Source organism: Rhineura floridana, chromosome 8 (genome assembly GCF_030035675.1).
Source record: "Rhineura floridana isolate rRhiFlo1 chromosome 8, rRhiFlo1.hap2, whole genome shotgun sequence".
NCBI classification, from domain to species: domain Eukaryota; kingdom Metazoa; phylum Chordata; class Lepidosauria; order Squamata; family Rhineuridae; genus Rhineura; species Rhineura floridana.
This window is the reverse complement of record NC_084487.1, coordinates 12,411,421-12,427,463: the sequence shown is the minus strand read 5'-3', so window position 1 is coordinate 12,427,463 and position 16,043 is coordinate 12,411,421. Positions and strand designations below refer to the sequence as shown.

The 16,043-nt window shown below is 41.7% G+C and overlaps 1 pseudogene; it reads left to right on the top strand.

Moving 5' to 3' along the window:
• The first annotated feature begins 2,980 nt into the window (after positions 1 to 2,980).
• LOC133363454 (5S ribosomal RNA) lies at positions 2,981 to 3,099 on the top strand (annotated as a pseudogene).
• The last annotated feature ends 12,944 nt before the right edge of the window (positions 3,100 to 16,043 follow it).

Sequence of the window (16,043 nt, the reverse complement as noted above, 5' to 3'; positions counted from 1 at the left end):
AGACAGGGGTGTATTTAGGTAAAAATAATATCCTTGTGCTGCAAAGCATGTTGTGGCATGGGGGAGGGAGGCAGAGAGGGAAGGAAGCAAATGGAGGTAAAATTTGTTCAGTTAAGGAAGGATGAGGTGATGATAACATAATTTCCTAAACTGGTTGCTAATTAACCACAAATTTGACTTTGTAGTGATTCCGTCAACTGGATACCACACAGGAATTTCTCTATAGCCAGGAAGAAACCCCTGATGAAGAAAGCAATGTGTAATAATTGTGCCAAACAAGAAAATTAACTCAGATTTTCACACTACTTTTATTTCACCTCCCTACCAGCAAGCTTAAAACTAAGTATTTGTCTCTCAGTCAGAAGAGATTTCTTGTTCGTTGGTGTTCTTTTTCTTCATCTCTCTTGGTCCTTTTCAGAAAAAAAAAACAATTTAAAATGCTTCTAAGTTTTTAAAAACTGAGTCCACATCTTGTTCAGAACAGACCTCAAACTGTGTCCTTGATTATTCTGCCTTTTTTCGGCTGCTTAGCTTACCAAAAAAGTTATTGTTTCATTACACAGGTATTAACCTTTCTGAGTGAGTTTTATGTTCATTAGAAACAGTTTCTCAGTACCCTTCATCCCAGTCAAAGTTTCTTTCCTACAAAAAAAATCTGATTATGTACATGTCAACACCCATCATCTTGTTCCTATATTCATCACTTGTTTCTTAATTAGAGATGACCTAAAAGTTAAGCCTGTTCTTACTTAACTTGCTTGCTTATTTGTTTAGACTGTATCCAATGGTCGCTTTGTCTTAGCAGAAAGTGTGTCCACTTGTACCCAATTTTTGTCAATTTTCCCTTAAACGCTACCTCATCCACCCAAGCCCCCAAAAGCTACTCCAGAGAATTGAGAGACCTTCTGGAACAGCCTGGAATATGGCATGGAGGACTGCGGCAGATAGTGGGACTGGTGAAAGTCTTGCACAATAGTAAATTGCTTGCAAAAATGTGTATATCAATCAAAACTCCCTGCAAAAATGTGTTTATTAGGAGAAATCTGCACTAAAATGCTGAAGAATTTTCATTTTTTTTAAAAAAAATGCAAATTGCTGCAGAAATGGGGAGAACTGAATTTAAGATTGGAAAAATGAGACACTGAGAGAACCGAAATTGACAGATCTTTCCATCCACAGCACTTGCTTACTCAGCAGTAGAAATGCAGGAAAAATTTGATTTTATTTGCATTTTAATGAGAAGTAACCCAATTCACACTTCTTGAACTAATATGCAAACTGAAACACAGCTATCCTAATAGGTCAGACTCCTCTGAATTTACCAATGCAGTTTTCCAACCAAACTATATGTACAAAAATACTTATATTAGGGAAGTGTATATAAAAAATGCACATATTTGTGAAACCGACAGGCAAAAATGCATTACATTCTAAACAAATTGCTTTTAAGAATGTGTATATAAGTGTCCTACAAACTGATGCTTATCAGGAGAAATTTGCACTAAAATGCCAATTAATTTTCATATGGGCTTTCTATTTTGAAAAATCACAAATTCCTGCAAAAATGTAGAGAACTAAATTTAAGATTGGAAAAAATAAGAAAACCAAAATTGATAGATTTTTCTATCCCTACACAGAAGAAAGTCCCACTGAAAATAGTGGGACTAACTTCTAAGTAAGCATGCATAGCAATGTATTCTACTCTTGTGAAATGAATGAAGTGAACCCCCAGCCACAGGTGTGCATCAGAAACAGAGGATCAGGGCTGTGAGAAAATCACTTTGCATCAGTCCCAGTTCCCCATCTGCAAAAAGGAGGTTGTTTTATCACTACACATGAAAATGTGATACTAACACTAGAACTCAAACCCTGTGGATCCAGATTTTGGAGCAGACTTTCCATTCAAACATGGACACTTTTAATTAAGCACTACATATCATGAAAGAAACCACCATTTCCCACGAAGGAGGACCAACAGCTGGGAAGTTCTAAACAGATATTTTGCCCAGCCAGGAAACGAGGGAAATCAGGGGCTATAAAAAGCAATACTATACAGTATTTTATGGCCAGATTTATTTATTTTTAATGGAAGGCGTTCCTCCACCAAAATGCAAACTCTACATATCCATCCAGAGAGGGTAATGGTCAAGCTGGGACCATTAAAGTCTTTGAACTGTGTCTAAGTACCAGTTCTGTTTACTCTGAGGAAGGAAACTGTCAGCCTCTGTTTGTTCAGAGTGAGTCAGCTGACAATGCATCTGATGGTGTTTGGGTCTGGTAAAACAGTGGCACATCAAGAATAGGAAGCGAGACATTTATCACGGGATTAGTCAGAAAATAATCAGGAGGCCTCTGGGCGCTTCTTGTTTGCTGTGAAACCTGAGTAATGAAGGATCTTTCTCTCTTTCTCTGCAGAACGTTTGCTATGCAGGAAGACAGGGTTCATACAAATACTACAACTTTTCTTCTCTGTTCCTGGCTCTCTTCAGAAACTCAAAGATGGACTATCTTTAGTTCTAAATAACACATTCTGTTTCGTCCTCATGACATCCTAGTTATGATGTTAGGAGACAATGAAAGCATTCCTAAACATTTCTATTCTTGTGCCTCCTCCTTATTTTAAAGAAGTCTAGAATCCTAATCTCCATACTAGAAGCCTTCCATTGGCTCAGTGATAGAGCAGTTGCTGTCCATGTCCCAGTTCTCTGATTCAATCACTGACCGCTCCAGGTAGGGCTGGAAATTTCCCCTACTGGAAAGCCCTGGGGAGCCTCTGCCAGTCAGTGTGGACAATGCTCAGCTAGATGGATCAATGGTCTGACTCAGTATGAGGCAGATCCTATTTGGGTTTCTGCTTATCATTCTATCATTTTCTAGCAGTCTCCTTGCAACGATTGTTGGGCACTTCCTGTAGATACCTGCTCTCTTTTTGGTACTGGTTTTCTCTACTAGAATTATTCTAATAATGTATTTTTTATATGCCTACGGCCATGCTACCCCGAACACGCCCAATATTGTCTGATCTCAGAAGCTAAGCAGGGTCAGGTCTGGTTAGTACTTGGATGGGAGACCGCCTGGGAATACCGGGTGCCGTAGGCTTGGAGGAAGGCAATGGTAAACCACCTCTGCATCCCTCTTACCATGAAAACCCTATGAATATATCCAAAAAGATTCATAGGGTCGCCATAAGTCGTAATCGAAGGCATTTAATGACAAAACATTTTTATATAGAACTATCAATGAAATTTAAGCCAAAAAACACAAACTCCCCTGTCCTGAAAAGCTTCCAAACTGTATTTTGACAGAGGAGGAGAAGGAAACAGAAGGAAGGAGGCTAGGTTAACGGGAATCCTAGAATGTTATGAGTTGGAAGTGGGGATAGAGGAGAAACTCAATTCAGTTTGCATTTAAAGGTGAATCTACCTAATTTGCACTTTACGAAATTGTAACTGAACCAAAACACGGCTATCCTTTTAAATTTGCACTTCTCTGAACTTTGCAGTGTACTTCTCCAACCAAGTATTGCGTGCAAAACTGAATACACTTGGGTAAAGCGTGCATAAAAATCCATATATTTGTGAAAATAATACACAAACATGCTTTATATTAGGGTAAATTGCTCTGCAAGACGGTGTATGTTAGACAAAATTGCCGACAAACGTGTATATTAGGAGGAATTTGCACTAAAATTTACATGATTGTCCCCCATGTGCTATCCAGATTAAATTCTGTGCCATTAGCTTTTGTTCAGGCTTTGCTTTATGAAATTATCTCCCCTGGGAGGGCTGCCTGGTGGCAACCTTGTAACTGTTTAAGAGTTTTGATTTGCCAGGCATTTGGACAGCACCAATGATATTACATTATATTGTTAAATCTGTTTTTAATACGTTTTTGTAATGTTATTATTGTATTTTTAGTCACTTATAAATTGATTTGGGACTTTTTAGTGGGAAGCCATTTACAAATTTAATCAACCTCACCTAACTTGCTTACTCTTGCATGGCCTCTGGGAGCCACCACTTCTTACATCAATGCTTGGCAACTATACTGCCAAAAAGGAATGTTATTTATTTATTAAATTGAATTTATATCCTGCCCTTCCTTCCAACAGAGCCGAAGGTGGCATTAAATTAAATGATCAGGAGGCTGGAGCAATTCTCTTACAGCAGAGTTTCCAAACCGTGGTCCATGGACCACCAGTGGTCCAAGAGCTTTATTCAGCTGGCCTATGACATGACTGCATGAAACATTCATACTGATTTATTGTGCTTTATTCCTCCTTTTATTTTTTTTATTGTATTCTATGGAAGGCAAATTGTACTACGATAAAATAAAATACATGAAATACAAGAAGCGATAAAAACACAATTAAAAAACACCCACCCTCTAGTCCAGCACTTTATAATTGCTACAAGAGGCAGAAAAATCATTAAGTGGTCTGCCAAAGACCTTCAGCAGTTTTCAAGTGTTCCATGGGGGGGGAGTTTGGGGACCGCAGCCCTGTGGGAAAGGATACAATTTGTGGGGATTATTTAGCTTAGAAGAAAGATGAGCAAGGGAGGGAAACAAGATAAAGGTCTCTAAAACAAACCGTGGTGTGGAGAAGTGAAGAAAAGTTTTTCTCCCACCATTTTAGAACCCTCGGTCATCCGACTGAAGCTAATGATGGGAAACTGGGGACACATAGCACATAGTTAAACTATGGAATTAATTTCCAAAAGATCATAGAATCATAAAATAGTAGAGTGCAAAGGGAACTACAAGGCCCCCGAGTCCAACCCCCTGCTCAATGCAGGAATCCAAATTAAAGCATATCTAACAGAATGCTTTTTGGCACAGAAACAGCCTTGGTCGCCCTGTATGATGACCTCTGTCGGGAGAGGGACAGGGGGGGTGTAACTCTGTTGATTCTCCTTGATCTCTCAGCGGCTTTTGATACCATCGACCATGGTATCCTTCTGGAGAGACTCGCGGAGTTGGGAGTTGGGGGTACTGCTTGGCAGTGGCTTCGCTCCTACTTGGCGGATCGTCACCAGAAGGTAGTGCTTGGGGAGCATTGCTCGATACCCTGGACTCTCCATTGTGGAGTCCCACAGGGATCGGTTCTGTCCCCCATGCTTTTCAACATCTACATGAAGCTTCTGGGTACAGTCATCCGGAGTTTTGGAGTGCGCTGCCACCAGTACGCTGATGACACGCAGCTCTACTACTCCTTTTCATCTTCCTCAGGTGAGGCTGTTGATGTGCTGAACCGTTGCCTAGCCGCGATAATGGACTGGATGGGAGGTAATAAACTGAAACTCAATCCAGATAAGACTGAGACGCTGTTGGTGAGTGCCTTTTCCACACAGATGGAGGATATTCATCCTGTTCTAGATGGGGTTACACTCCCCCTGAAGGAACAGGTTCGTAGTTTGGGGGTTCTTTTCGATCCTTCCTTGTCACTCGAGGCTCAGGTAGCCTCGGTGGCTCGGAATGCGTTCTACCATCTTCGTCTGGTAGCCCAACTACGCCCCTATCTTGGCGGTGACGACCTCGCCTCAGTTGTTCATGCTCTAGTGACCTCTAGATTGGACTACTGTAATGCACTCTACGTGGGGCTGCCCTTGAAGACGGTTCGGAAGCTGCAGCTAGTGCAAAACGCAGCAGCCAGATTATTGACAAGGACCAGTCGGTCCTCACATATTACACCTGTTCTGGCCCGTTTGCACTGGCTGCCAATTTGTTTCCGGGCCAGATTCAAGGTGCTGGTACTGACCTATAAAGCCCTACACGGTGTGGGCCCGCAATACCTGATGGAACGCCTCTCCCGCTATGAACCTACCCGTGCACTTCGTTCGACATCTAAGGCCCTCCTCCGAGTACCGAGTCATCGAGAAGCTCGGAGGGTAATGACAAGATCCAGGGCCTTTTCTGTGGTGGCCCCCGAATTGTGGAACAGTCTCCCCAAGGAGGTATGCCTGGCGCCTACGTTGTTATCTTTTCGGCGCCAGGCTAAAACCTTCCTATTCTTCCAGGCATTTTAAATGCATTTTAAATACATTTTAAATATATTTAATATATTTTAAGTATTTTGATGTGTTAATTGCTTTAGTTGTTTTGATATTGTTTAACGTACTTGTATTTTATATTGTACTTTTATATGTTGTACACCGCCCAGGGAGCCATTGGTTATGGGCGGTCTATAAATGAAACTAAATAAATAAATAAAATAAATAAAATAAATAACAGATGGCTGTCCAGCTGTCTCTTAAATGCCTCCAGTGTTGGAAAACCCACCACCTCCCTAGGTCATGACATCCACAACTTAGAAGCCTTTAAAGAGGGATTAGACAAATTGATAGAAGGGCCATAGCTCAGTGGTAGAGCATCTGCCTTGCATGCAGAAGATCCCAGGTTCAATCCCTGGCATCTCTAGGTAGGGCTAGGAGAAAACTCTGCCTGAAACCCTGAGGAGCTGCTGCCAGTCAGTGTAGACAGTACTGAGCCAGATAGGGCAATGGTCTGTATAAGACAGCTTCCTATGTTCCTATGGTGAAGGATAAGGCTTTCGATGGTTACAAGTAATGATGGCTATATGTTAGTGGCTGCTGGTTCTCATTGGGACTGGCAGAGCAGAAAGTGGGTAGACCAACAGTAGGTGGAATCACAGCCAATGATAGGCAGAGCCGCGTAGTTCTAGTTTAATCCCCATCCTCCTCCCTGTTGAGTCCTACAAGGGCAACCCTGAGACTAAGGAGGAGGAAGGTGACAGGCAGGGCCACAAGCCTAGACTGGTCTCAAGTAAGAAGGCCAGCAGGTGGGGGCTGGCCAGAGCTTGGAAAAGTTACTTTTTTGAACTACAGCTCCCATCTGTATGGCCACTGGATTGGGCTGATGGGAGTTGTTGTTCAAAAAAAGTAACTTTTCCAAGCTCTGGCTGGCTAAGGGCAGACTGAAGTTGGTAGGGCAGTGCCCCATATGCCCTTAATGGAGAAGCCTGCACCAATCAGAGGAAGAAACTATTGCCCTTTGGTTCTGCTTGCAGGCTTGTCATGGGCATCTTGCTGGCCACTGTGGGAAACAAGATGCAAGATAGGCCTTTGCTCTGATCCAGCAGAGCTCTTCTTTAGACCATATCTTTTTAGACCTGAACTAGCAACTTGCAACCCTTCCTTTGCCCCCAGTTTATGCCTTATGTCAGTTGTCTCTATAGGGAGGAAGATAAAATAGTGGTGAGCAGAGGTCATAAACAAGCGCCTTCTCTTCACTACAGTTGCAAAACTAGGCATTAAATAACTCTATCCAGGGCAGCTTGATGGAATTAACCCTCAGGCGTGCAGTCCTCCGGAAGGCTGCCCCTGACGTGGCGTGCAGCTGCAGGAGGAACTTCCTCCGAGCGCTTGGCTAACACTCAGGAATTTTGATGTTTGGAAAGTCATTTTCTCATCCCTATAAACAATCCCAGCACAATGGATGGAGTTCTGGCACCAGTCAAAGACTCATTTCAACACTGGTCAACTAAGACTCATAATTAGCGTTTTTTAATTAGCTAACTTCTTACAAAGGCAGGAAGCACCAGACTTTCCCTTCATTCTCTTTAAGGCCTCATAAGGGAAAGACCAGGCCTGCCTTTGGCTAATGGCAGAGAAGACAGCCTCTCTCCCTTTCCCCCAGAAGACTGGTTTTCTCTTAAGCAGATGTGCCTTGAGCTGGCTTAGGCTGGCTATTTGCTGTAAATTCATCTAATTAATGTTGAGTGAAAAGAATGGAAAGGAATTTGGTTCAATGAAATGATTTTCAAACTGAAACACACCTACCCTTCAAAATTCACATTTCTCACAACTTTGCAAAGCCTTTCTCCAACCAAAAAATGAGTACAAAAATGCATATATTGGGGGAAAGTGTGGATAAAATTGCATATATTTGTGAACATAGCATACAAAAATACATTCTATTATATGGCTTGCAAAAAAAAAAGTATATCAGGCAAAATGTCATACAACAATATGCATATTAGAAAAAATGTGCACTAAAATTACAATGAATTTCATGAAGACTTTTTTGGAAAATGCTAACTGATGTGAAAGTTGGGTGAACGGAACATTGGCAAATGAACCAGAACCCAGTAAAGAAAAGTTCAACAGATGGGACAACCATGACATGCCCTCTCCACAAACGTCTCTCCACAAACGTCTCTCAGCACTTTCTGCCTCCAAGCAATACTGTCAGAAGGGATGCTAAAAAAGAATTTGAGGAGCACATTGCTAAGAACATAAAAACCAACAACAAAAAATTCTATAAATACATTCAAAACAGGAGACCATCTAGGGAGGCGATTGGACCCTTGGATGATAAGGGAGTCAAAGGTGTACTAAAGAACGATAAGGAGATTGCAGAGAAGCTAAATGAATTCTTTGCATCTGTCTTCACAGTGGAAGATATAGGGCAGATCCCTGAACCTGAACTAACATTTGCAGGAAGGGATTCTGAGGAACTGAGACAAATAGTGGTAACAAGAGAGGAAGTTCTAGGCTTAATAGACAATACAAAAACTGACAAATCACCGGGCCCGGATGGCATCCACCTGAGAGTTCTCAAAGAACTCAAATGTGAAATTGCTGATCTGCTAACTAAAATAGGTAACTTGTCCCTCGGGTCCTCCTCCGTGCCTGAGGACTGGAAAGTGGCAAATGTAACACCAATCTTCAAAAAGGGATCCAGAGGGGATCCCGGAAATTACAGGCCAGTTAGCTTAACTTCTGTCCCTGGAAAACTGGTAGAAAGTATTATTAAAGCTAGATTAACTAAGCATTTGGAATACTGTGTACAGTTCTGGTCGTCTCATCTCAAAAAGGATATTCTAGAGTTGGAAAAGGTTCAGAAGAGGGCAACCAGAATGATCAAGGGGATGGAGCGACTCCCTTACGAGGAAAGGTTGCAGCATTTGGGGCTTTTTAGTTTAGAGAAAAGGCGGGTCAGAGGAGACATGATAGAAGTGTATAAAATTATGCATGGCATTGAGAAAGTGGATAGAGAAAAGTTCTTCTCCCTCTCTCATAATACTAGAACTCGTGGACATTCAAAGAAGCTGAATGTTGGAAGATTCAGGACAGACAAAAGGAAGTACTTCTTTACTCAGCGCATAGTTAAACTATGGAATTTGCTCCCACAAGATGCAGTAATGGCCACCAGCTTGGATGGCTTTAAAAGAAGATTAGACAAATTCATGGAGGACAGGGCTATCAATGGCTACTTGCCATGATGGCTGTGCTGTGCCACCCTAGTCAGAGGCAGCATGCTTCTGAAAACCAGTTGCCGGAAGCCTCAGGAGGGGAGAGTGTTCATGCACTCGGGTCCTGCTTGCGGGCTTCCCCCAGGCACCTGGTTGGCCACTGTGAGAACAGGATGCTGGACTAGATGGGCCACTGGCCTGATCCAGCAGGCTCTTCTTATGTTCATAAGGCCTCTTTACATAGTCATAAAGCTCGAGAAACAAACCAGGGCTGCATACACAGCATACATTTAAAGCACATCTTTCTCCCAAAGAATCCTGGGAACAACAGGTTACCCCTCACACAGTTACAATTCCTATCATCCTTAACAAGCTACAGTTGTCAGGATTTTGGGGGGAAAGGGATGCACTTTAAATGTATAGTGTATATGCAGTCCAGAAAATGGCATACTGTACACCAAAACCCTTGCAAAGAATTATTTTAAAATATAAACACAGCTTTTTTTAAACAATCGAGGGCAGCTTTCCCCCTCCCCCACTGTGCAACTTGAATGGAACTTCTCCATTAAAGACATAAAGTATGTAAGAGTTTGATTTGGACCCTCCATTCATCAGTTTGCTGTTGCCAGTAAATAATGTAGCTTGACATCAGCCTGCCACAAGGCAGTTAGCCGCATGCCTTATCACAGGCGCCCATTTGACCTCTCTCAGGTAAGCTGGAATTGCCCACCAGCTGTGGTGGCCCCCAAAGCCAAAGGGGCTTAGGATCCCCTGACTTCAATTTTCTAAAATAAAATAGAAGGCTAAGTGGTAAAATAACTGCAAAATAACGGCTCAATGCATTTCCAAATTGAGATTTCAGCCTTGGTTGTTTGCTGGGAGCTTCCAATATTCCTGAAGCACAGGGGGTAAAAATAACACCCCTCAATTAAAGGAAGGTCACCATGACTGGAGCTACAGAACTGTTTCCATTTGGTGTGGCATCAGCAGGCCTGTAGCCAAAACCTTTGCAGTGAAGGGGCTTAAAGGAGAAGGGATTATTGTTGTCGTTATTGTTGTTGTTATTATTTGCACAATAGGCAGAACATAGATTCAAGCTGCCTAATATGTTGAAAGTTCCTTAATTGAATTAAATATTAATACACTGCAATGTAATTTCATTTTATTTTTAAATTAAAAAGGGACTAAGGCATGACAGCTCTCCCAATGCCTTAGTAGGGCAGCCATGTGTCCTGCTTTGTAAGCACCTGCTTGAAGGGCTGAAGGGTCCAAGTCCAGCTTAAAGGTAAAGAACCCTAAAGAGGGAGAGCAGGAGAAAAGGCTTGAAGTTGTCCACCAGCACCTGGACAGCAGATTGAGTAGGCCCTCAGGCCACCTGGTGACAATCTTCCTCGCTATGGTGAGGTGTGTTTCTCTTTAAATTATAGCCCTTACTTCTCAATGTTATATCTACACATATTAATTAATTAGCATATGCACATTTTTGGTGATGCATTTCCTCTTTTTTTGTGATGTTCTCCCCCATTGGTCAAAAGTTGGCTCCACCCTGCCAGCATTCTGCCCAATGACTACCACCCTATTCCTTACTTCTACTTCACTTCTGAAGCCAGTCGGCGGGGAGAATACCAGCCATGCTGAACACCAGCCGTGCTGTGTTCTTTTTCCTTACACCTTACAAATGGCTATAGACCAGAGCTCGGAAAAGTTCCTTTTTTGAACTACAACTCCCATCAGCCCCAGCCAGCTGGGGCTGATGGGAGTTGTAGTTCAAAAAAGGAACTTTTCCAAGCTCTGCTATAGACTTATTTTTGACTGAAAGCTGAATATTGATGAAAAGGGGTGGAATATATCTAGGGTGAGCAGCCCCCCCACACCCCTTAATAGCTGTCACCCTAGGTCTCAGCTGTTGTAGATCACTGTGGCTCATAATTGTATGATGATCTACAGTGGTACTTTGTGGACACATATCTGTACCTGCTTATAGTTATGTTTTATCTTCACTTACACACACACATACTTTTATTTAGTGTAGACACCTGCAGCCAAAAAATTGTGCTTGATTGTGTTCCTCCAGATGTTGTTGGACTCCAGCTCCCATTAGCCCCAGCCAGCGTAGCCAAAGGTCAAGGGTGATGGGAGTTGGAATCCAGGAACATCTGGAGGTCCACAATTCCTCATCCCTGACATAAATGCCCCTGAGCGTAGTATACCTAAGGTGATTCCTCCACTTCTGTGTTCTGCATTTTGCACCTGAATGAAGCCACCTTTTACTTTGCATACCAGACCATATGATGGAACCATATGATAGACCATATGATGGAACCAGACCATGTGATGCATATCTGGCCATATGATGGAACTGCCCTGGGCTGGGCCCCTTCTAGAAAGGTGGGGTATAAATTTAATAAATAAAAAACCCAAGGAAGTCCATAGAGCAGGGATGGGGAATTGATCCAGCATAGTCTATAGCCAGAGATGATGAGAGTTCTAGTTCCACAACATTTGGAGGGCCACAGGTTTCCCATTCCTGATATGAGGGGTTTTCATTAAAAGCAAGTATGGTGGTGGCTCACATAGGAGCCTTTTTTATTGATGATGGGCTGACAGGAGGGGGGAGCAGGCCTGCATCTTTTTGTGGTCCTGTCTCTTTTTCTGCTCTTTCAGATGAGGCAGCCATTTCGTGTTATACCCCACCAAGGTGGTCATTTTGTGACTGGCACCCACAGCATTTTCTCAAAATTCCAAATATGCCCACTGGCCAACCCCTGGTCTAATACATAGTGCATTCCTTGTAAGTTTGTGGCAGAGGCAGGAACTGAATGAGGGAATTCTTGGCTCACAGCTCAGGCTGCATACACACTTACACATTTAGAGCACCAAGAAGTAGTTTTTCTCAGTACAAAATAATGCATGCTTGTCCTCAACATGCTGCTTTCAGTCTAGATTGATTCTAGATCTTGCCACCCACAAGGGTGCAGTTATTTGATATGTGTTTGAAAACCCTCCCATTGATACATCACACATTTTTCTCCCTGCACATGCCCCAGGTGAATGAAGAAGGAAGTGGCCGTTGTGATCTTGGTATATGCCCATCCACAACATTTATTTTATTTATTTATTATTTGATTTATATGCTGCCCTTTCTCCCAGCAGGAGCCCAGGGGGCAAACAGAAGCGCTAAATCATTGGGCAGGTATGGATACACACACACTATTACTAGGACCACCTCCATCCATGTGTGTGTGTGTGTGTGAGAGAGAGAGAGAGAGAGAGAGAGATGCAGAATCAATTTGCATTGAACTTTTATTTTCAGAATGAACCTAGTTTGTGAAAAAGTGCTTTTCAGGGGCATAAAATATGCAGTAGGTCCAGACTGAGTGTGGACTAGGTGCAAAAACAAGATCTTGGTGTGCATTAAATGTGGAATATAATGTCATGTATATGCAGCCTCTGTCTCATAACTTCTTTGTTTACACAATAGTCTTATCCTAGTAGACACAGCACAAATATACAGCAAGTACGTTGATGTTGCCAAAGACATGCTCTTTTTTCTCTCTGTACAAATGGAATGGAAGGAAACTAAGCAATAGCTCTGGTTCCGCTGAGATGATTTTTTCATGATGTGATACAGAAAAGGAGCTTGGGAGAGTAATCCTAGGTTTTAGGGGGGAAATCAGATCTGCTTCACTCTGTACTACCTTGGCAACTACAGGCAGAGAAGAGACTTTCTGAATATTTAGAAAAAGGCATTTTGAAGATGGACAAGTCAGAGTGGATGAGCAGCTTAAGGAAAGATGCACCTGCATTTTGCATTCATCTGAATCTAAACCTCCTTCTTATTTTTCCATCTTTCGCATCTCGCTTCCGAGATTCTCATTTTGCACACCATCACTCTACTGCCTGAGCAGCTCTATAAGCTCCTATCTTAAATGTTATACTTGAACTTAATTTGAGGGATTTTCCTCCCTCTCTTTTACATCCAATCTGGTCTTTTAATTTTAAAAATGTTTATTGTGTTGGATTGTTGCTTGTATTTTAGTATTGTTTTGTTATTTATTGTATTTTTATGCTGTTTTATGTTCACCGCCCAGAGAGCTATTGCTAGTCGGGCGGTATATAAATTTAATAAATAAATAATAAATAAATAATAAATAAATTTTGATAAATCACCTGCATGGATAGGGGCTGGCTTCAATGACTGAGGCTGGAACACCTCATTGGAAGTTTACAGCAAATCAGAAGAGTGCCTCTAATTGATGGCCTCATCAGCACTATACATTTAAAACAATATCATACCACTTTAAACAGTTGTGGCTTCTCCCAAAGAATCCTGGGAACTGTAGCTTGTCAAAGGTGCTGAGAGTTATTAAGAGACCCCTATTCTCCTCACAGAGCTACAATTCCCAGAGTTCTCTGGGAAGAGAGGTTGACTGTTAAACCACTCTAGAAACTGTAGCTCTGTGAAGGGAATAGTGATTTCCTAACACCCTTAACAAACTACAAAAGTGGAATCATAGTGCTTTAAATGTATGGTGCAGTCAGATATGGGCTTTACTGGCATAACTATAATTAATGACTTGTTGGGACCACTTGATCTGTACAGATTCGAGTGGGATGGCACTGCATCTTGTCCTGGGTGGCAGCAGGACACTTGGGCACATGTGTGGATGCTAATTTCATGAATGGTGTCGTGTTCGGTTTGGCCCTAGAAAGCATTGCTTGCTTTGGATAAGTAACACACTAATATAAAGGAAAAACCCAAAATCCATAGTAAGCCAATATCTTCATTAGGCCAACCAAAAAGGCCACAAAACAGTGAGCAAACTTTTGAGTTCTCCAGAGCTCTTAATCAGATTAGATGTTAAGCAAAGCAAAATGAGGGAGGAAAAAGTTGGCTAAGAGTTAGAGCCATAAAGTCTGCATTGATCTCAGTCTTAAAAAGACTTTCCCTATGAGGAAATATTACAACACTTGCAGCTTTTTAGAGAAAAGTTTAGAGAAAAGGCAAATAAGAGGAGACATGATAGAGGTGTATAAAATTATGCATAACACTAGAACTCAAGGTCATACAATGAAGCTGACTGTAGGAAGTTTCAGGACAGGCAAAATAAAATATTTTTTCACACAGCACATATTTAAACTATGGGATTCACTCCCACAAAAAGTATTGAAAGCCACCAATTAGGATGGCTTTGAAAGAGGACAGGACAAATTCATGGAGCATAAGCCTATCAGCAGCTACTAGCCACAATTACTGTGTTCTGCCTCCACATCCACCCCAATGCCAGTTGCTGGGAATGACTAGATGGCGTACAAAAGTAGAATCCTGGATGCGAGATCAGGCCAAAGGCCCATCTAGGCCAGCATCCTGTTCTTACAGTAGCCAGCCAGATACTGATGGGAAGCCTACAAGCAGAAGCTAAGTGCAACAGCACTCTCCCCACCTGTGATTCCCTGCAACTGGTATTCAGCAACAAACTCACTTTCTCATTATCCAATACTGGGTTCAGTTTGCCTCATTTCCACATCATTTTATGGCTATATATTAGGGTTGCCAGGTCCATGGCCTGACACTGATCCTGTATCTTTAGGAGAAGAGAAAGTCAGCCAAGTGCAGGTGTTCTTGCAACATTTTAATGGGAAAAACCACAAGGTGGAATTCTCCCTTCCCCCTGCACAACTTTTAAAGATACAGAAGACTTCTTGGAGGCCGGGCCTGGCAACCAAGAGGTCTTCTGTATCTTCAAAAGTTGTGCAGGGGGAAGGGAGAATTCCACCTTGTGGTTTTTCCCATTACAGGGTTGCAAGAACACCTGCACTTGGCTGACTTCCTCTCCTCCTAAAGATACAGGATCAGTGTCAGGCCATGGACCTGGCAACCCTACTATATATAGTATAAAATCTTCACAAAAATTCAGCAGCATTTTAGTGTGCACTTCTCCTGATATTCACATTTTTACAGTAATTTACAATATGATGCATTTTATATGTTATTTTCATTAATATATGCATTTTATGTACACTTTCCCCTAACATATACATTTTACACCTTTTTTGTTGGAGAACTGCATTGCAAAATTTAGAGAAGTGCAAATTTCAAAGGATAGCGATGTTTTAGCTCACATATTGTTTTAGGAACTACAAATTAAGTGGGTTTGCAATAAAAATGCAAACCAAATTGAATTTCTCCCCCATTCCTAGCTAGCAGTCAGGATCTGACAGTATACAAAATACAGCAATCAGTAATTCACATGGTATCTGGCAGCTGACATGTAACTGACAGTATTTCACAGTATCTGATACATAGCAGATGGTATCTGACAGCTAACATGCAGCAGCAGTCAGTATTTGATGCTATCTAACATGTAACTGTCAACATTAGACAGGATCTGACAGCTGACAAGCGTTAGCAGTCACTGTTGAAGTGTATTTGATTGGTGACTCTTAACAGAATTTAAGCAAAGCTGTTATTAACTCCGAGTTGTTCCCTTGACCAACCAAAACAAGTCAATTTCAAATTTTTGAAGTCCAAGGTTGATGTCAAAATCCAAAGTGCAATTTCCTCAATAATAATAATAATAATAATAATAATAATAATAATTACTATTATTATTTATTGCATTTATAGCCCGCCTTTCTTTTCATGATAGAAATCCGAGGCGGTCTACATATGGTTCCCAGGTGGTCTCCCATCCAGGCACTGACCAGACCTGACCCTGCTAGCTGGCCTTATGTGCCTTCAGACCATAGCCATATATTATTAATAATAATAATAATAATAATAATAATAATAATAATAATAATAATAGCTCATTTCCAGCAAAAAATT